Genomic DNA, 23,041 nt, shown 5'->3' on the forward strand with positions numbered 1-23,041 from the left:
AGAGAGAGAGTGAGAGAGAGAGTGAGAGAGAGAGTGAGAGAGAGAGTGAGAGAGAGTGAGCGAGTGAAATATTTCCTCACAATTTATGATTTTTTTTTAAAGCTCTCTAAAGAAGTTCACTGACCAATGTCAACGAAGGAACCCAAACAGTGTTCGGCACTTGATTTCTGTGCGTAAGATCTTGATACTTGTTTTAGGTAGCCACTTGTTGCAATTTCTTAATTGGAGTGAACAGTTCTTTTAAGCTCCCAAACGTGTGCAAATTTCCAATTTCCAACCAAGGAAATGGCCTCATAGATACAGCCAAGATGGTTGTTTATGATTGATAAATCTTAATAGCTTTATTCACTGTCAATCTCAACAGGTCAGAAATGATCAACTTTTTCCTCAAGGATAAATTCTCTCTTTCAACATTATTGAAACCTTCAATGTTATATTGGAAGGAGTAATAAGTTGTACTAAAACAAGTGCACCTTTCAGAACAAATGCAAATTATTCTGATAGATGTAGATGCTATTTGCAGGTCTGGATGTTTACAATTGAGGCCATTGGATTTGGGATTCAGCTCTGTGAAAACAGTTTTGTTTTTAAATAAAAAAGGTCAGAAATTAATCTTGAGTAGTGACCTAAAAACATCATCGCAAACAAAAAAAACATGATTCAGTTAAGTGCCTTGCAGGATACCTGTGCTGTTGCTTGCTGAAATGTTTGATTGAGGCACTTAAAAGGGCAATGCATGATTAAAGATAAACTATGTGCAGGATTATAGGGAAAAGGGCAAGAGATGGGCATCAAGTTAAAATACTCAGTCAGTGCAGACCTGATAGGGTGGAAGTCCTGCTTCCACAATGTCGCAGTTATGAGATTCCGTGTTTAAGTCAGTGCAGAAAAATCAAGGACTTGGTCAGAGTTGAAGAATCAAGTTTTCAGTTCAGGAGACATCTCTCAGTCTAGCAAACGGACTTCAATTTGTGGACTCTGCAGGCTGTGGGAGTTTGTATGGAAGATTTCAGGTCATTGGAACTGAAAGGGAGTTTAGGTCACCAAAAGTGAAAAGGAATTCAACCCTTCAGAATAAAAAAAAAGACGTTCAGACCAACAGAACTGGAAATTAGTAGCAGAGTATCTCAGCTGTCCAAAAAGGAGAATGAGAAAGATTTTAAGAAAGCAATTAACAAATTGAGTTTTTTTTAAGGATTAAGTGAAGTATAACACTGGAAAACAGATTGAAACTTTGTTTTGCCAGTTCTGTCAAACTTTTCTCAACTAATATGTACCTTTGATTCTTTTCTGAGTAATAAATGTGCATTGTTATATTAAAGAATAGTGGGAGCCTTGTGCAAACATGTCTTGTGACTAACCACTATGACAGGCAATTGCAAAAAAGAAACTTATGATCCATCAAGCCAGGTTTCTCTCTAGGACCTGCCATGTCCAGTATTACTATCAGCTGGGATCATAACAAGAGCACTAAAGCTATTAAACGCTAATTAATCAATGTAAGATTTTCTTCAACCCATTTTAATATCTCTTGTATTTCTGGTTATAAGGCATTTTAACATCTGCTATTTTTCAGTTTCTAAGTAAAATGTAAACAGTTATCACGTCAACTAGCATGTGGAGCTCACTGGGTGGGAGAAACATGAAGAGCTGAAAATGTGTTGCTGGAAAAGCACAACAGGTCAGGCAGCATCCAAGGAGCAGGAGAATCGACGTTTCGGGCAGGAGTCCTTCTTCAGGCTCATGCCCGAAACGTCGATTCTCCTGCTCCTTGGATGCTGCCTGACCTGCTGTGCTTTTCCAGCAACACATTTTCAGCTCTGATCTCCAGCATCTGCAGTCCTCACTTTCTCCTGGTAGAAACATGAAACCTGGCAGTGGAGGCAATGGTCTACAGATTGTTATTACAGAGACTCAGCAAATGTTCTCGGGACTGGGTTCGAATACCGCCATAGCAGATGGAGGAATTTGAATTCAATAAATATCTGGAATTAAGAGTTTAATGATGACCATGTCAAAAAAAACCATCTGATTCACTAATGCACTTTAGGGAAAAATGCCATCTTTATCTGATCTGGAGGTTACTCCAGACCCACAGCAATGTGGTTGATACATAGGGATGGACAATAACTGCTGGCCTCGCCAATGACCCCCTTCATTCCATGAATGAATTCAACAAAAAAGACATCAGGATGCAAGGGGAAGAATCTTGACCAAAGAATTTGAAAGGGTTCAGAAAACATTTACAATGATGTTGCCAGGATTGGAGGATTTTAGATATAGGGATTATGCTGGGGGCTGTTTTTCCTGGAGTGTTAGAGGCTGAGGGGTGACCTTATAGAGGTTATAAAATCACGAGGGGCATAGATAGGGTAAATAGACAAAGTCTTTTCCCTGGGATGGGGGAGTCCAGAAGTAGAGGGCATACGTTTAGGGTGAGAGGGGAAAAATATAAAAGGGACCTAAAAGGTAACTTTTTCAAGCAGAGGGTGGTACGTGTATGGAATGAACTGCCAGAGGAAGTGGTTGAGGCTAGTGCAATTGCAATATTCAAAAGGCATCTTGATGGGTATATGAATAGGAAGGGTTTAAAGGGATATGGGCCAAGTGCTGGCAATTGGGACTTAATTAGGTTGGGATATCTGGTCGGCATAGACGAGTTGGACCGAAGAGTCTGTTTCCATGCTGTACATCTCTATGACTGTATGATCATTGGGGCTCATATAGAACAGATAGCAGAGTAACAAATGTAACCTCTGTACTGAAGAAGAGTGTCTGAGGGAGAAAACAGGAAACAATAAGTCACTTAGCTTGACATCTGTTGTGGGGAAGCTGTCAGAATCTATTGTTAAATAGGTCATAGTTACAAACTCAGAAAAACTTCGGTAAACGGGAAGAGTCAACCTAGTTTTGTGAAAGAGAAATCATTGTTAATCAATGTATTAGGCTCCTTTGAGGGACTAATGTGAATCATAGATAAAGAGGAGTCAGAAGCACAGAATCAAACCCTTCTGTCTAATTCATCCATGCCAACCAGATATCCCAACCTAACCTAGTCCCATTTGTCAGCACTTGGCCCATATCCCTCTAAACTCTTCCTATTCATATACCCATTCAGGTGCCTTTTAGATGTTGCGATTGTACCAGCCTCCACCACTTCCTCTGGCAGCTCATTCCATATATGCACCACCCTCTGTGTGAAAATGTTGCCCCTTAGATCCCATATAAATTTTCCCCCTCTCGTTTTGGACTCCCCCACCATGGGGGGACATACTGTACTTGGATTTTCAAAAAGCATCTGATAAGACGTTACCTGAAAGGCAATCACAAATAAAAGGTTCACGGTTAAGGGGATAACATTTTAACATGTATAGAGGTTGGTTGGCTAATAGAAAACAGATTATGGTCCATTGTTTAATTAAAGAATATGACAAATAAGAATCTCATAAGGGCTCTGATGGGGCCTCAACATTTTATCATTTACATTTATGTCTTAATTCCCTTTACCTAAGACACAGTAGCTAAATGTACAGATGGCACACAAATAGGTAAGAAAGTATATTATCTAGAAGACATTAGAGGTTTGCAGAAGAACATAGATATTTTGAGTAACTAGCAGAAATTTGGCATTGGGATTAAAATGCTGGAAAATGTGAAATTGTTCACTTTGTTGGGGAAAACAGAAGAGCAGAATATTACTTAAAGAGAATGCCTGCAGAAATCAGAGGTGCAGGGGCATTTGGATACTGCAGTGGCATTTAGATATTGCACTATCTGAATCACAAAATGTTAGCATGGTGGTCCAGCGCATTCTCAAAAAGGTTAATGGCAAGCCAACCTTTATGAAGAGGACCTGCCAATACAAAAAGGCTACACATGGATCAGTCACGTACGGATTGATAAGACCACATCTCAAATACATGTGCCATTTTGGTCTTCTTATTTAAGGAAGGATGGAATTGCTTTGGAGCCAGTTCAGAGGTGGCTTGCCAGATTGATACCTTGGGCGAACAGGTTGTCTTATGAAGATTGTTTGGGCACGCTGGGCTTGTTTCCATTGGAGTTTAGAAGAGTGAGGGATGACTTGATTAAAATGCATAAGGTCATGAATGGACTTAACAGGCTAAACATGAGAGCTCTTGTGGGCAAATTCAGCATGAATTGACACTGTACTAAAATTAGGGGTCACCCTTAGGACAGAAATTAGAGTACTTTTTCCACTCAGTGAGTGAACTCACGGCCTCAGATAGCAGTGAAAGTGGGGTTATTGGTTATTTTCAAGACAGAGATGGAAGATTTTTGTTAGGCAAGGGAATCAAAGATTATCAGGGTACTTGAGAATGTGAAATTCAAAACACAAAATAGATCAGCCATGAACTTAAGTGATGGAGCAGGCTTGAGGGTCCAAATGGTTTTCTTCTGCTCCCACTTTTCTATGTTTATAAGCTTAGTTGACTACTAGAAGGATTCCACATCACTGATATCTAGAGTACAGGACCTGGATGTTTAAAGAAAGCAAGCCTCAGAGTTTTTATCACCTCCATAATTGGCTGGCCTTTGTATTCTCTCAGTTCTCTTCTAGGAGGAACAGTACAATAAAATTGGTAGGAATTGGAGGAAGGAAGGATCTCTAACAACAACAGGAACTTGCATAAATTGGTTATGCTGCCTCATCGGTTGTGAAGTGCTTTGGGGCATCCTGACACATAAATGGAAGCTCTTTCGTTCCTGGAGGATTAAATAAACCTCACTGCCTCAGCACTTGAAAGTTTCTCTTTGCGAGCACTTTCCACCTGTGAAATATAACTACACTTTGTATACTTTGATACCTGGGAGTTGCATTGGGGAGACTAATGTAATTGTGCAACCCTCCACCTCAAGGCTTCACCCTACATTCTCTAAAGAATGTCACTCCCAACCGCCAGCTTTTAATCCACTCACACAGTGCATGAATACAGAATCACATTTCTGCTGTGCAGCACAGACCTGCTTTACGCTCTTCTGCTGTGATTGCTACATTGGAAACCTCACTATTTACGCCCATAGTGAGAAATGTTATCAATACTGCATTAAACAGTATGCAGACTCTGACAAGATTAGTTGTAAATAGAATTATAAAGGGGTGGTGGCAAAACACACATGCAGTTAATATACAATTTAATCTCTTGTATTTTTCAGACTGCAACTCCCTGCATTCTTATTTGAAATAATGTGTGCTAATGATATTACTTCCCCGTAATCATGTTTTTATCAGATAATAACTTTGCATTGATTAGAATTGCTAATCTGGTCAGACCGAAGGTCATCACACAGTGATTCTGCAAGCAGTAGGCACTGATGATTTGTCAGCAGATTCCATGGTGTCGAGAAACAAGCACACAATGAAAGATAATCAGCCAACTCGATCGACAATTTCCACTTCTTTGTAAGAAATATTAAGTCTTTAAATGGTCTATTACTTTTGAAGAGTCCTGGCTGGAAAGCCAATTTCAGACAAAGCAGCAGGTGAGGTCAGTTTCTCAGTTAAACTAGAGTGTAGTTTGATCATTATCCAGTAATCAAAGGGGATGGTTTAGGGCATGATGAGTGCGGAGCAATGGACACAAAACCGGAGTGGTTGTTGAAGCCTCTATGTTAACAGGGAACCAGCAATATTGTCAAAAAAAGATTTTTGTTCAAGCACAGGGGAAATGGTGGCACACGGATAATGTTACTTAGATCCTGAACCCCACACTAACATTCTGGGGACACAGGTTCAAATCTCACTAGGGCAGATGGTGAAATTTGAATTCATTAAAAAAAAAGTTCATCTAATGGAAACCATGTAACAAGTGTCGACTGTCATAAAAATAAATCTGATTCATTAATATCCTTCAGGGATACTTAATGCTTACCTGGTCTGGTCTACAAGGGACTCCAGACTCTCAGCGATGTGGTTGACTCAACTGCCCTTCAGACAATTATGGAAGGGCAATAAGTGTTGGCCCAGCCAGTGACGCCCAACACCCATGAACAAGTAAAAAAAATGTTGTGTTGACACACCTCTGGAGCTAGTGGGTCTTAAACCTGGACCTTCCGACCCAGAGACAGGCACACTACCCCTGCACCATAAAAGCCTCTGACCAATAATATGACATTGGAAAAAGCACAACAGGTCAGGTAGCATCTCATGAGCAGGAAAGTCGAAATTTCAGGTTTGTGACCAAAACATCGACTCTCCCGCTCCTCAGATGTTGCCTGACGTGCTGTGCTTTTACCAGCACCACACTTCTTGACTCTGACTCTCCAGCATCTACAGTCCTCACTTTCTCCCAACATTATGACATGCGCATATGAAAATTGATTTCTTGGATAAGATACATCACTGGACAATAAGTAGCACTGTCAAACTGCACTGTGATATGAAAGAATTCATTTGCTCTGCTGACCTGCAAGAAATTGAATGCCCTGGGGGGTAAGGTGGTGTGTTTTTGTCTTATAGGTGGAATGCGGGAGGTTTACCTGGCCATTTCCTTGCCATCCAGGGATGATTTACATTTTTCATCCCCTATTCAGGGATCAATAAGAACATTACAGTTGGAATTTGACTACTCCACTGTAGGTTAAAAAATACAATTCATACCAGATCCCGCAATTAAGGGATGATTTGCATTACATTGTTTCTGGAGGTGAGGTGGTCATTTGTGAGCATTGCTAACTGTGTATAAAGGAAGGACTGTTTCCTTTGTTCAGAGAGACCCCTGGAGACAACTCGCCAGCATGGCGAGGAGTGTTCATAGTTTCTCCAAAGCATGTAACGTACTGTGTTTAATAAAATGTGGTTGCTTGTTCACAGAAGTTGGTGCGTTGCATCAAGTGTGTAAGAACCTCAAAAAATCACAACAGCACCACAGCAACAGTGTATTCAAGAATGAGGCATAGCTGGGGAAGGAGAAACCTGGAGGTGATGTTTTATAGTAATAACTATAAAAATAATGTTTGGACTAATCTAATCTGTACTCAATGATAGTTATAAACTTGCTGAGCTATACCCTGATGATTAAAAATATATTTTGAACCCAAGGGAGATTACAACGTTTCAAAGTATTCATTGCTGCCTTTTTTGTTATCAGGAACAGTAAAGGTAGTTATGAACATATCAAAGTGCAAACCCAATGTTGCAACGAAACATTGTTGGAATTTTGTCAGGAATACAACCTTCATTGTTTAAACTTCTCTGTGACCAGTAACATCCCATGAACTAGCAATATGGAATAGATTCAGAACAAATGCATTAGCTCAAACTTAGCCAATCTGTAACCTTATGGTCTGGCATTTGCCCTGCCATTCCCATCAAACCAGTGGGCCAATCCTGTTCAATGAGATTAGGAGCAGCATTAGACATAGGTGCCAATCTGGTGAAGCAACACAGGACTACGTGCTTTTCAAACAATGGAAGTAGCACACAATAGACAGAGATAAGTAACTGGGGTGCTGGAAAAGCACAGGAGGTCAGGCAGCATCTGAGGAGCAGGAGAATTGACATTTCGGGCAAGAGCCCTTAATCAGGAACAAGCCTAATTCCTGATGAAGGGCTCTTGCCCTAAATGTCAATTCACCTGCTCCTCAGATGCTGCCTGACGTGCTGTGTTTTTCCAGCATTCCACTCTCGACTCTGATCTCCAGCCCTCACTTTCTCCTAGAGATAAGTGACTGCAAAACCAACAGATCAGATCAAATCTCTGCAGTCCTACCACATCCAGTTGTGAAGAGTGGTGGACAATTAATCAACAAACCAAGGAAAGAGCTTCCACAAATATAACCATCCTCAACAGTGGGGGGGGCAAGTACATCTGTGCAAAAGAGAAAGATCACCGACAAGTGCTTCAGCTATCTCAATCTCTTCCTGTTGCCCCCACTATCACAAATGCTCATCCAAGCCAACTCAATTCACTCCACATATCAAGAAATAGCTGAAGGCATTAGAAAACTTTATGAACTCTGACAACATCCCAAATGGAGCACCAAAAGCTTATACTCCAGAACCACCTGCACCACTACCAAGTTGCTCCAGTACAACTACAGCCTGACATTGTGGAAGATTACCCATGTCCATTTTATAGCTAAAAAGCAAGAAAAATCTCATTTGGTCAATTACTACCCCATCAGTCTACTCTTGATCATCAGCAAAGTGATGAAAAGTGTCATCAACAAGACCATCCAAATTACTTATACAGCAATAACCTGCTCACCAATGTTAGTCATCTGGCTCCTGACGTCATTTCACTACTTACCCAAATGTGAACAAAATAGCCATACTCAAGAGGTGAAAGGAGAATGACTGCATCAACATGTTTTTGCATTTGACCAAGCACAGCAGCAAACAAAACTGAAGTCACGAGGACTGACATTCCTGATGAAGGGCTTATGTCCAAAACGTCGACTCCCCTGCTCCTTGGATGCTGACTGACTTGCTGTGCTTTTCCAGCACCACTCTTTTCGACTCCAAAGTCACTAGGAATCGGGGGAAAAGAACATCACTGCATGGAGTCATCCTAACACAAAGGACAAAGACCCAGTATACCACTGCCGGAGTTGTTCAGGGTTGTGTCCTTAGGTTCAAACATCTGCAGCTGTTTCATCATCACCTTCCTCCATCATAAGATCAAAACTGGAGATGTTTGTTTCCAATTGAAGTGTTCAGTATCAACTCCCCAGTAGCGAACCAGTACGTGTAAAATTTACAGCAAGATCAGAACAACATTAAGCTTCGGGCTGACAACTGGCAAGAAATATTTACATCACACAATTTCCAAAAAATTCTATCCTCACCAAAAGAAAATTTAGTATCTCCCAGTGGCATTCAAATACATTTACTATCATTGAATAACATCACCATTAACATCCTGTGTATTATCATTAACCAGAAACTTAACTGGATAAGCCACCGAAATACTGTGGTGACAACAGGTCAGAGGGTGGGAATTCTGCAGCAATTAACTTGCCCCCTGACACCTCAGTGTCTGCCTGCCATCTATTATGCACAAATCATGTGACGGATCATCTCCACTTTCCTGAGCAAGTGTAGATCTAACATCAGAGCTGAAAATGTGTTGCTGGAAAAGTGCAGCAGGTCAGGCAGCATCCAAGGAGCAGGAGAATCGACGTTTCGGGCATGAGCCCTTCTTCAGGAATCTAACATCAGGAATCTGGGCTTCTTGAATGATCGAACATCACTCAAGAAGCCCAGCATTATCTAAAACAAAGAAGTTTGATTGATCAGCAACCCATCCATCACTTTCAAGATTCATTCCCTTCAGCACAAATACACAATGGCAGCAGTGTGTACAATACACAATGTGCCCTGCAATGACTTACTGAAGTTCCTTTGACAGCATTATGCAAACCCATGACCTCTACCATCTAGAAAGGCAAAGAAAACAAAAGTATGTGAACACCAACAGAGATTTCTCCTCCAAACTGTACACCATCCTAACTTACAACTATATCACTACTCCATCACTGCCAATGGGTTATATTCCAGGGACTGCCTTTCTAACAGTACTATGAATGTCCCAACACCACACTGACTACCGCAGTTTAAAAAGGCAGCTCAGCACCATCCCATCAACAGCAGTCATGGCTTTGAATAAATCATCCAAAATTACTGACTTGCTATGAAAGAACAAAATAGTTTTTCAACAGCTCAAGTAAAGTGACAACTGACCATGCCCTAAGGGAAGAATTCCAATATCTGCTAATGCTAATCCTTGGGTCCCATTCCTTAGATAAAGGATGAATATGACATCTACGTGAAGTTCATATGTTTAAACTAAACACATTAATACCTTCTATCAGAATTATCAGTTTTGTGTGAAAGGGATGTAAGTGATGCATACCATGATAAGTCATTTTACAGGGAAATTTTTTGAACACCTGTCGGTCTATCAACAGATAAACCTTCTTATCTCCTCAGTCACAATCTCTCTTCTCTTTAACAATATATCATCAGTGCAGTTATAAACATTTCCCTTATTTCTATTTTACCCACGCTGTTCTTGCCCTTGTCTACATCCACAATGAATTCAGCACCAAGATTTTCATATTTTCATTATAATGAACCAAGTCACAGAAACCAATTCCAAAATCTTAAGATGTTTAAAAGTAGCTGTCATCTTCAATTGTGAGAAACCAGCAACCAGAGTTGAGACCAATGGAACCACATCCTGATTTACCTTTCCACAGGGATCTCAAAATTATGTTCAGCTTTCCTTAACATTTTTCTTCCCCCTACAGGCGGCGGTTAATTTAAACTTTATATTGACGTCAATATAATCACTTTTTTTTCAAATAAACTTATCTTTCTTCACTCTTTTCCAATTTTTTTGCTTTAGAGGGATATAGATCATATCCAGGCAGATGGGATAAGTTTAGAATGGCATCCTGGTTGGCCTGTTCCCATTAGACAATAGGTGCAGAAGTAGGCCATTCTGCCCTTCGAGCCAGCACCACCATTCATCATGAACAGAGCTGATCATCCTCAATCAGTATCCTATTCCTACCTTCTCCCCATAACCCTTAATTCCACTGTCCTTAAGAGCTCTATCCAACTCTTTCTTGAAAGTATCCAGAGACTTGGCCTCCACAGCCTTCTGTGGAGCATTCCACACACCGATCACTATGGGTGAAAAGGTTTCTCCTCAACTCTGTTCTAAATGGCCTACCCCTTATTTTTAAACTGTGTCCTCTGGTTCGGGACTCACCCATCAGCAGAAACATGCTTCCTGCCTCCAGAGTGTCCAATCCTTTAATAATCTTATACGTCTCAATCACATTCCCTCTCAGCCTTCTAAACTCAAGGGTATACAAGCCCAGTCACTCCAATCTTTCAAAGTTAGATATGCTGCACTCCCTCAATAGCCAGAATGTCTTTCCTCAAATTTGGAGACCAAAACTGCGCACAATATTCCAGGTGTGGTCTCACCAGGGCCCTGTACAGCTGCAGAAGGACCTCTTTGCTTCTATACTCAATTCCTCTTGTTATGAAGGCCAGCATGCTACTGGCTTTCTTCACTGCCTGCTGTACCTGCATGCTTGCTTTCATTGACTGATGTACAAGAATACCTAGATTTCGTTGTACTGCCCCTTTACTTAACTTGACTCCATTTAGGTAGTAATCTGCCTTCCTGTTCTTGCCACCAAAGTGGATAACCACACATTTATCCACATTAAACTGCATCTGTCATGCATCTGTCCACTCATCTAGCCTTCCAGGTCATCTTGTAATTGCCTAACATCCTCCTCACATTTCACCCTGCCACCCAGCTTTGTATCATCAGCAAATTTGCTAATATTACTTTTAATACCATCTATATCATTAATGTATGTTGTAAAAAGCTGCGGTCCCAGTACTGATCCCTGCGGTACCCCACTGGTTGCCACCTGCCATTCCGAAAGGGAGCCGTTTATCACTATTCTGTTTCCTGTCAGCCAACCAATTTTCAATCCAAGTCAGTATTTTGATCCCAATACCATGCGCCCTAATTTTGCTCACTAACCTCCTATGGGGGACTTTATCAAAGACTTTCTGGAAGTCCAGGTACACTACATCCACTGGATCTCCCTTGTCCATCTTCAGGGTTACATCCTCAAAAAAGTCCAGAAGATTAATCAAGCATGATTTCCCCTTCATAAATCCATGCTGACTCTGACCTATCCTGTTACTGCTATCCAGATGTGTCGTAATTTCATCCTTTATAATTGATTCCAGCATCTTTCCCACCACTGAGGTCAGACTAACTGGTCTATAATTCCCTGCTTTCTCTCTCCCTCCTTTCTTTAAAAGTGGGACAACATTAGCCACCCTCCAATCCACAGGAACTGATCCTGAATCTATGTGTGGGCGGCACGGTGGCACAGTGGTTAGCACTGCTGCCTCACAGCGCCTGAGACCCGGGTTCAATTCCCGCCTCAGGCGACTGACTATGTGGAGTTTGCACGTTCTCCCCGTGTCTGCGTGGGTTTCCTCCGGGTGCTCCGGTTTCCTCCCACAGTCCAAAAGATGTGCAGGGTCAGGTGAATTGGCCATGCTAAATTGCCCGTAGTGTTAGGTAAGGGGTAAATGTAGGGGTATGGGGTGGGTTTCGCTTCGGTGGGTCGGTGTGGACTTGTTGGGCCGAAGGGCCTGTTTCCACACTGTAATGTAATCTAATCTAATCTAAAGAACATTGGAAAATGATCACCAATGCATCCACGATTTCTAAAGCCTTCATCAGGAATCGGGCTTTTGCCTGAAACGTCAATTCTCCTGCTCCTCGGATGCTGCCTGACCTGTTTCCAGCACCACTCTAATCTAAACTCTGGTTTCCAGCATCTGCAATCCTGTTTTGCCTGGCCTGTTCCCATGCTTCACAGAGTAATCTCAGTAAGAAAAGGAAAATGAAAACCGAAATTACTGGAAAATCTCTGCAGGTCCAATTCTAAGGGTCACTCGACTAGAAACATTAATTCAGATTTCTCTTCACAGATGTTGCCAGACCTGCTAAGCTTTTCCAGCAATTTCTGTTTTTATTTCTGACTTACAACACATCTGTTACTTCAGTTTTTATTCAGAAAAACAATTGTTTTGATGTGATATCTGACTGCCGTCTGCTCTTAAAACAAATTCCAAACCGACAGGGGCTGACCCACCACCCATTTCAATTCCCCTAACCACTCCCGTTCTGACATCACCATACTTGGCCTTCTCCATTGCTAAAACAAACCACAAGACCTACAGGAGAAATAACATCTTATCTTCTGCCCAGGCAGCCCACAGCCCGGAGGACTCGACATTGAGTTCTCCAATTTCAAATAACATCCCTCCCCCTCCCCATCACTGCTCCTTGCCACCAAATGGATTCATTCCTCCCATTGACCTTCAAGGTCGTACCCTCGACATGTCTTCACCTATCCCCATTTCACCATCCTGCCCTGCCTCTCCCTTTATCTGCATCTCCCCCTACACCCACTCCCTGTCCTGAAGAAGGGTTACACCTGAAACATTGATTTCTCCACCTCCTGACGCTGCCTGGCTTGCTGTGTTCTTCCAGCCTCCTGCCTGTCTACTTAAAAGTTCAAGCTACAGAGAATTTGACAGATGCAAACAATCCTGTATGCAAGTAAACCATTTGCATGTGGAGGAAAATTCCACTTTTATTAACTGTATCCAAACTAAGGATCACAAAAGTATAAACTCTTCCAGCCCTTTACTTGCATAAAGGATTGTTTGCATCTGTCATATTCAAATTTTCCCTAAGTTTTAAAGTCATAATGGGAGCAATGGATAAAATCATTGGGATTTTAAATACTTCAACGGTCAAGTTCTCATATTGAAAGCTGAAAGTGATTTGGTTTGAACACGATGTAGCAAGGTGGGAGGTAGTTATCAGTTTCCGTCAGTTTGCCACTGTTGACCTTTACTATACCCTTAAGTACGGGCGCAAAGTTTAATGGGTTGAAAGAGTAGGACGAAAATTGCATGTTCATCATTCCGTTTTATTTCATCACCCTTGGAATGCTGCGGCTAATGTGAAGGTAGGAAAATGTCTGTTGACTTTCAGAGTAAATACCAAACACGAGCCAAATTCTGGGGACTCACACAGTTCCCTCCTGGCAATTGTATACCATACATTTTGGACTAAAGCAAGATAAGAAAGGGCAAGGCAGCTGAGTAAAAGTAAACTAAAAAATCATTTGCAGAAGGAAAGCAAACCACAGCCTTTACAAATACTGTCTGACAAAATGACTGAAATAAAAAACTACATTCAGGACGCTCTCACTACGGTCTGTTAACAAAATCAGGAGTATTTCTTTCAGTCTTGTCTCCCCTCATTGCATTCTAGAGCAGCCATTGTTACTGTCCTCACTCATTCATTACAAACTCGGCTGTAAGAGGTTACTTGAAGCACTCAAAGCCTGTGAACCACAGCGAGAAATAAATAACAGGGAAATTAAACAGGCTGACACGTTTCCTATTGGATCAAACGCAGGAGATTAGTAGCTGGATCCATTGAGTCTCTGTGCAGCAACACTGTCTCGTAATAAAATAAATCCACCTTTACTCGCCTCGGGATTAAGAAGATCGGAAGCAGCCACGATGCTGGTAGATTAAAAGGTTAATACATCTCGTTTTAAAAATCACACGGAAATAAAACGGTGCGCATTTTACAGAACACTATAAGAAGGACGGCAAACGCGCTGTCTGGGCTACGATTTACTCTACACAAAACAGCCAGCCTGTTCTGTATATATGCCTGGCTGTGGAATTCCCAAATTTTGTGTGCTATGTGTTGCAAATGAGACTTGATTCATAAAACCGCTAGGTGAGCAGCAACCTAAAGGACAGTGACCGGGGTGGGGGAAGAGGGCACTCCTTCCTCCGTCACTCCCGTACAGTACATTGTGCAGCAGTTGCTTGAGCTTTGCATTTCGCCCCGGGCGCTCCTTACCTTATCCCGCTCTCCGCTACAAACTCTCCCGCAGAATGAACACCATCTGGCACCCGGGGAGGGCTATGGCTGCTCGCGACGTCCGTGCGCAGGCGGCGGGGGTGGGGCGCGTGCTCGTGCGCGCGCCCGCTGGTGGGGTGGGGACGGACGGACGCCTGGCCGCGCGCGCGCACACGCCTCCTTCTCCCCCCCACCTCACCTCCGGGGATGGACGGCGGGGTTAGTGCGAGACGACGCGCCTGGGCTTTGTTCGGTGTGCTGCACTGTTCAGCCTGCAACAAGTCACGCATTTGTTGTTATTTCTATCCCTTCGCAGCACAATTTCTATTTTGTTTGTGGCGTGAGGTGGGAATTGCATGGAGAAGGGGCCAGAGAAAAATTGCTTTGATTGTTCGTGCTTTTAAACCGTTATCTTCTGGAGTGCTTGAAAGTTCCAGGTAATAATGTATTAGTCTAATCCACGCCTCCTTCAACGTCGTTTATGTAAAAGAGAGTGAGTACATAAAGTAAAAGATGGTGAAAGGTTTGTAATTCCAATCACCGACTCTGGGTCACCGCAACATAAGTACAATTTTAAAAGATTCAAGTGATTCAATCTTTTTTGTCCATTGCAACATCTGATTGGCAGATTTGGTTCCTTCCACACTAGCTGATCTATTGTTTACCTTATGGGGGAGAACTGGTGGAGAAAATCAATCGTAAATTGTCAAAAATTTCATTCCAAGTGACTTGCTTTTACGGGTACAAGATAGTAAAAGAATGCGAAGCAATTTCTAACCCAAAAGTAAACACGAAATTTTCTCCTCCCACTGTAGCCAGTGCATATTATTGCATATTATTAACATGCATAATTATTCTGTTATGCCGGAAAAAATATATCAACAAAGGTAGGGTGAGCAAGTTTTGAGCAAATTTGTAGCTCAGGTTGAGGTTCTGGATGTAGGTTTGCTGGCTGAGCTGGAAGGTTCATTTTCAGATGTTACCTAGTATGGTGATGAAACGTCTGAAAATGAACCTTCCAGCTCAGTGAGCAAACCTACATCAAAAGGTAGGGTTGTTGTGGCACAGTGGGAGTGTCCCTACCTCTGAGTTAGGAGGCACAGGTTAAAGTCCTGTCAGCTTTAAAGGTGTGTAATGACATCTCTGAACAGGTTCATTAAAAATGGCGAAAGTGAGGACTGCAGATGCTGGAGATTAAAGTTGAAAGTGTGGTGCTGGAAAAGCACAGTAGGTCAGGCAGCATCCGAGGAGCAGGAGAATTGACGTTTTGGGCAAAAGCCAATCAACAAAGGTGAGCACAACTCACCTCAGTGAACTTATAATCAAAATTATGAAGTAAAGATGGTCAATCACTTTCCTTTCCAAAATCTAATAGTCTGTCATATAGCTAGCTGCTTTCTGTCCTTAAGTTATGTTATAAACTGAATATAGGTGCTTCCATTCGAATATTTTAATAAGATTTTTTTGACAAGTATCCACTATATTTCTTTCATCATTCTTCTCTGTCGCGTCATCAAAATTTCAATTGGAATATGTACAGACTGTACCTTTTTCATTATTCTGCATTTTTGATAGTGGACTAAAATGGCAAAATTACTTTTGTACAAATGAAGGATTGTTGAAAGACTACTGCACTTTTTAAAAAGCATATAATCTGACTCTCGTAAGTAAAAACCAAAAAAAAACTGTGGATGCTGTAAATCAGAAATAAAACCAATTGATGGAAAAGCTCTGGCAGCATCTGTGGAGAGAAGTTGGAGTTAACGTTTCGGGTCAAGTGACCTTCCTCAGAATGGTTACGCAGTTCTGGGGAAGGGTCACTCAACCCAAAACGTTAGCTCTGATTTCTTTCCCTGGATGGTACTAGATCTGCTGAGCTTTTCCAAGAACTTCTGCTTTTATTACGCATTGTTCTAAGTATTGCTTACACTGCTATTTGTTCAGTCAGTTGAGGGAAGGCTACTACAGATGAACTGGACCCAAGGGATTTGTAAGACTGGAAATTTGGGTGACAACAAATTGCTGATTGCCATGTGGACTAGTAATCACTAACACAGGCCTCCTACCTGCCAATAGCTAGGTGATTGGCTCCCAAGTTGCTCAATCGCTTAGGAGTGTGAATGTTTGGGGCAAAAGCTATTGGACCCCTGAAAGGAAAGGAAACTGCTGTTGCTGTATAATAAAAGCATCTCAAGCCTGTGGGTCGCCAATTTGTTTTCCCTCGTCAGTTGCTGTAAGCTGTGATGTTTAAAGAATAAATCGGAGTGTGAACCAGTCACCTGTTATTTCCTACAAATAAGTGAATGAATGAAACAAATGTGGCAATGGAATTCAAAGGGAAGAAAAAGTTCAAGAAAAAACAGAAAACGGTAGGGAAAGAGAAATAGAATTTGAAACAAAGAAAATAAAACCAGAATTGGAAATGCAAAAAGAAGCAAAATTGAAGGAATATAAATATCAACATAAAAGGATGTAATTGAAACAAGTGGTGCCAGACACTGATGCAGACCTTGGTGGGGAGGATATTGGTCAACGTTGAATCGGGAAACATTTTAAGTTTACAAAGTTTGAGCAAATGAATGTGGGGGAATTCTTCATATCATTTGAGAAACTGGCTCGACAAATGAATTGGGCAAAAGAGGATTGAACATAGTGCATGTTGAGGAAGTTTATGGATAAAGCACAGGAAATTTATGCCTCACTGTCATTTGAGGTGTCTCAGGATTATGACATTGTGAAAACAAAACTGCATTGGCTTCAAATAGTTAGTATTACTTCCTGATGCATAGGCAGACATTTTGGCATTTAAGGAGTCAATCTGGGCAAACCTATATTGAAGTTCAAAGGGTTAAGCAAAGTAATCTTGACAGGCGAATATTAGCATTAAAGGATGAAACCAAGCATGAAACTTGTAGAGAGATTATTTTCTTAGAACAATTGACCAACTCAATATCTTCCATAATAATCTAAGTTAAGGTCCAAATGTTGCAATAATGGCTGAAGATTATGAGTTCATCCATGAAATTAAATCTTTTTTTCTGTTAATCACATAAATTCAGAAGGGATAGAAAATGGGAGAGCAAATGGAAGGCAAGTAGCCAAGGTAAAAAATGGATAGCTGGAAATGTCCCAAGGTCTGGCCCTCTGATCAGAAGAGCAAATACTGAGGTTGGAGATGAAAATTGAAAGTGAGGTATTTTTATTGTAATAAGTTGGAGACCTATTCATTCAAACTGATGAGAGTTGCAAGGGCAAACCACAGAACTTACTGGAGCTCATAAGAATGAATTTGAAAGGGAAATACGGTGGTTTGTGGCTTAAACTGCACCTAAGAGACCAAAGATACTTATTGTTGTGAGTACAGAAGACGTACATAGTGTAGATGACAAATATGAAGTGTTATCATCTAAAGGGAAGATAGACCCTTTGTCTTAAGTTATGGAACTCAATATTGAATGCTGAAGGATGTATAGTGTGAAAGTGGAAAATGAGGTGTTGTTCCTTCAGTTTAGAATTAACTCTTTTTTTTTTACATTTTACCGGCCATATCATGTTTATGTCTTGTTGGCTTTGTTCTTAGCAGAATGGATCTATTTTCTCCTTTTCATAACTAACATTTACACCTATTTTACATAACAAACTCTCCTTCACCACAGTCATCATTGGTCTTTACCTACTGCTCTGTTTACTCTCACAATATGTATACTTACTCCTCCTCCCCCTCTGTCTACAGCATAAAACCACCATTTTCCAACTGCTTTCAGTTCTGAAGAAGCAGTTCACTGGACTATAAGTTAACTCTAGTTCTCTCTACACAGATGGAGTGCTTTTGGGTAAGGGGCCAGTATTCCAGAACCCGAGACCAGTATTCTGAGGATATCTGTTTGAATCACACCATGACAGATCTTGGAAACTGAATTCAACAAAAGTCTGAAATTAAAAGTCTAATGATGACCATGAAACCATTGTTGCCTGTTGTTGAAACAAAAAAACCCACCTGGTTCACTAAAATCCTTTAGGGAAAGAAATCTGTCATCCGTATCTGGTCTGGCCTTCACAACTCCAGACCCATCGCAATGTGGTTGACCCTCAAATGTCTTCTGAAATGACCCTAGGCAAGCCACTCAGATCAAGAAGGAATAAGGATGGGCACTAGATGTTGCACCAGCTAGCAGCACCCACATCTTATGAATCATTTTAAGAACGTATGACCAGACACACTGAGTTTTTCTTGTACTTTCAGCCCTTTCTTCAGATTTCTAGCATCTGAAGTATTTTCCTTTTATTTAGAGTCATAGAGATGTACAGCATGGAAACAGACCCTTCAGTCCAACCCACCCACGCCGACCAGACATCCCAACCCAATCTAGTCCCACCTACCAGCACCCGGCTCATATCCCTCTAAACCCTTCCTATTCATATACCCATCCAAATGCCTCTTAAATGTTGTAATTGTACCAGCCTCCACCGCATCCTTTGGCAGCTCATTCCATACCCGCACCACCCTCTGCGTGAAAAAGTTGTCCCTTAGGTATCTTTTATATCTTTCCCCTCTCACCCTAAACCTATGCCCTCTAGTTTTGGACTCCCCGACCCCAGGGAAAAGACTTTGTCTATTTATCCAATCCATGCCCCTCATAATTTTGTAAACCTCTATAAGGTCACCCCTCAGCCTCCAACGCTCCAGGGAAAACAGCCGCAGCCTGTTCAGCCTCTACCTGTAGCACAGATCCTCCAATCCTGGCAACATCCTTGTAAATCTTTTCTGAACCCTTCCAGGTTTCACAACATCTTTCTGATAGGAAGGAGACCAGAATTGCAAGCAATATTCCAACAGTGGCCTAACCAATGTCCTGTACAGCCGCAAAATGACCTCCCAACTCCTGTGCTCAATACTCTGACTAATAAAGGAAAGCATACCAAACACCTTCTTCACTATCCTATCTACCTGCGATTCCATTTTCAAGAAGCTATGAATCTGCACTCCAAGGTCTCTTTATTCAGCAACACTTCCTAGGACTTAAGTGTATAAGTCCTGCTCAGATTTGCTTTCCCAAAATGCAGCATCTCGCATTTATCTGAATTAAACTCCATCTGCCTCTTCTCAGCAGATTGGCCCATCTGGTCAAGATCCTATTGTAATCTGAGGTAACCCTCTTCGCCATCCACTACACCTCCAATTTTGGTGTCATTTGCAAACTTACTAACTGTACCTCTTATGCTCGCATCCAAATCATTTATATAAATGACGAAAAGTAGAGGGCCCAGCACTGATCCTTGTGGCACTCCACTGGTCACAGGGCTCCAGTATGAAAAACAACCCTCCACCCCTACCCTCTGTCTTCTACCTTTGAGCCAGTTCTGTATCCACATGGCTAGTTCTCCCTATACTCCATGAGATCTAACCTTGCTAATCAGTCTCCCATGGGGAACCTTGTTGAATGCCTTACTGAAGTCCATATAGATCACATCTACTGCTCTGCCCTCATCAATCGTCTTTGTTACTTCTTCAAAAAACTCAATCAAGTTTGTGAGACATGATTTCCCAAGCACAAAGCCATGTTGACTATCCCTAATCAGTCCTTGCCTTTCCAAATACATGTACATCCTGTCCCTCAGGATTCCCTCCAACAACTTGCCCAACACCGAGGTCAGGCTCACCGGTCTATAGTTCCCTGGCTTGTCTTTACCGCCCTTCTTAAACATTGGCACCACGTTTGCCAACCTCCAGTCTTCCAGCACCTCACATGTGACTATCGATGATACAAATATCTTAGCAAGAGGCCCAGTAATCACTTCTCTAGCTTCCCACAGAGTTCTTGGGTACACGTGATCAGATCCTGGGGATTTATCCACATTTAACCATTTCAAGACATCCAGCACATCCTCCTCTGTAATCTGGACATTTTGCAAGATGTCACCATATATTTCCCTACACTCCATATCTTCCATATCCTTTTCCACAGTAAATACTGATGTAAAATATTCATTTAGTATCTTCCCCATTTTCTGTGGTTCCACACAAAGGCCGCCTTGCTGATCTTTGAGGGGCCCTATTCTCTTCCTAGTTACCCTTTTCTCCATAATATATTTGTAAGAACGCTTTGGATTCTTCTTAATTCTATTTGCCAAAGCTATCTCATGTCGCCTTTTTGCCCTCCTGATTTCCCTCTTAAGTATACTCCTACTGCCTTTCTATTCTTCTAAGGATTCACTCGATCTATCCTGTCTATACCTGACATATGCTTCCTTCTTTTTCTTAACCAAACCCTCAATTTCTTTAGTCATCCAGCATTCCCTATATCTACCAGCTTTTCCTTTCACTCTGACAGGAATATACTTTCTCTGGATTCTTGTTATCTCATTTCTGAAGGCTTCACATTTTCCAGCCGTCCCTTTACCTGCGAACATCTGCCCCCAATCAGCTTTTTGAGAAACATGGCAAAGACTGAATAAAGGCATAGTGCAGTTCTGTAAAATGTGTCATGCATGTGAAATTAGCATGAGAACCTCAACATATAAATAAACAAGCATCTTAGATACCCATGCCCATTTATGAAGTACCATTCAGTTCAGTTTTTGTAAATTGTGTAGAACCAGGATGTAAGTTTGCTTGCTGAGCTTGAAGGTTCATTTTCAGACATTTCATCACCATACGAGTTAACATCATCAGTGAGCTTCCAGTGAAGCACTGGACCCACTTTCTATTTACGTGTTTATGTTTCCTTGGGTTGGGATGTCATTCCCTGTGGTGATGTCAGTTCAGGTGGTGATGTCATTTCCTGTTCTTTTTTCTCAGAGGGTGGTAAATAGGGTCCAAGTCAGTGTGTTTGTTGATAGAGTTCCGGTTAAAGTGCTATGCTTCTAGGAACTCTCACCAGTGTCTCTGTTTGTCTTGTCCTCGGATGGGTGTGTTATCCCAGTCAAAGTGGTGTCCTTCCTCATCTGTATGTAAGGATACTAGTGAGAGTGGGTAATGTCTTTTTGTGGCAAGTTGATGTTCATGTACCCTGGTAGCTAGTTTTCTACCTGTTTGTCCAATGTAGTGTTTGTTACAGTTCTTGCAAGGTATTTTGTAAATGACATTAGTTTTGCTTGTTGTCTGTATGGGGTCTTTCAAGTTTGTTAGATGCTGTTTTTGTGTATTGGTGAGTTTGTGGGCTACAATGATGCCAAGAGAACTACTCAGACCTCTACTCAGTTCCATGCGTTCCACAGTGAATTCGTGAGGTCACCAGAAAGCCTTCATTGTCTAATGATTAAGCTCTGGTTTGTCGTGGCAGCTAAAATGATGATTGGACAATGGAATAGTTCTGAAAACTGTTCAATCCTTGTTGCATAAAGAACGAGAGAGGCCTTTCGTAGATAACTGTAGGTTGAGAGATGTTGGAAACACCACCAACTTCAGTTTGAAGGGAGACCAGCACCAACAAATTGATTCTTCGAGTCACCTTTGCAATCACTGACAATACCATTCTCACACTCCACCAAGGTGACAAATATGTTAGTATCAGGAGGTGGATTTTATTGCGAACCTCCTTTATGAAGGTGAGACACTGAACAAGCTGTTTGCTGTAAGGTTCAGGGAGGAGAATTGTTTGCTGAAGACTCTGGGTATGTATGGCCTCCTGAGATGCCTTCTCCCCTTCCACCTCCCCACTCCTCAAGAATCCTGTGCTTTACCTTGATCTGCTTTGCTCTAACTCCCATCATGCTGTAGGGCTAAGGATGGAATCACTGTCATTAAGTCTGAAAGCAAGTGACCACAGGAGAGCCTTGAAGTCAGAACCAAGACCACCATCACCTGCCCCTCCCTATCACTATAGTCATCAGTATCTTTAAACAGCAGTACAAACCTCCACATGCTTCAGCTAACTCAGCAACAGCCAGGAAACATCAAGCAGCGACTAACTTGAGAGTGGAGGATGATCCCATTAAATGGCAGTGGCGGGGTATTAGGTTTAAGCGAGGTCATTAGCTGGAGTAGATAAAAATGCATCATGGTGGTCAAATTGATGTTTCACACAGACTGATGTCTCAATCTGCCTATTCTGTATATGACCACTGCATACATTAAATGACTGCACTCCTGATCAAACCAATACACCAAAAACACTAACTTGCATTCCCCGGCCCTGAAAGTACCTACACAGTAGAATCAAATATGCAGCCTCAATTTTCAAATTCGACCCACACAACACTTGAAATTAAGTATGTTTCAGGGTACAAAATGGGGTAACAATCGAAGCATTATGCCTTTTTAAAAAAGGGTACCTGTATCACAGCCTGGAAAATGCATTTATGCCAGAATTGGCCTTTAAAAATGGAAAGAAGTCAGTTCACTTTCAAGCTGGCGGTAATGGACTAGGCAGCATCCGGGCTCTTGAGCTCACATCTCATCCATTTCCGCTGCTTTCTTATTTTCTTTTCCTTTTCTCTTTTTCTCAGTTTTCTTTTAGTTTTTAGTGTTGCTTACTTACTTTTTGGAGGCAGCGGCAGCAACAGAGCTTGGCAGCAGCTGGGGCCTAGCGCAAGTCTGGATGACGGTCAGCGGCAGTGACAATGAGGCATGG

At 41.7% G+C, this 23,041-nt stretch overlaps 1 protein-coding gene and 1 long non-coding RNA gene across 4 annotated transcripts in view; one reads left to right on the top strand and one right to left on the bottom strand.

Annotated features, from left to right (window-relative positions):
* Positions 1 to 14,576, bottom strand: part of LOC122557930 (mitochondrial glutamate carrier 1-like) — a 129,721-nt gene extending 115,145 nt beyond the window's left edge. The window contains exon 1 of one of the 3 annotated variants that reach the window (XM_043706157.1): positions 14,469 to 14,576. The gene's annotated coding sequence lies outside the window, so the exon portion shown is untranslated. The remainder of the gene's footprint in view (positions 1 to 14,468) is intronic. The other 2 variants (XM_043706156.1, XM_043706158.1) reach the window with 2 other exon arrangements.
* Positions 14,577 to 14,620: 44 nt separating this feature from the next.
* LOC122557931 lies at positions 14,621 to 18,430 on the top strand. Its single transcript, XR_006313982.1, has 2 exons — positions 14,621 to 14,905; positions 18,287 to 18,430. It is a non-coding gene; the product is annotated as an uncharacterized LOC122557931 (long non-coding RNA).
* Positions 18,431 to 23,041: the final 4,611 nt, after the last annotated feature.

This window comes from Chiloscyllium plagiosum, chromosome 16 (genome assembly GCF_004010195.1).
Source record: "Chiloscyllium plagiosum isolate BGI_BamShark_2017 chromosome 16, ASM401019v2, whole genome shotgun sequence".
Classification (NCBI taxonomy): Eukaryota; Metazoa; Chordata; class Chondrichthyes; order Orectolobiformes; family Hemiscylliidae; genus Chiloscyllium; species Chiloscyllium plagiosum.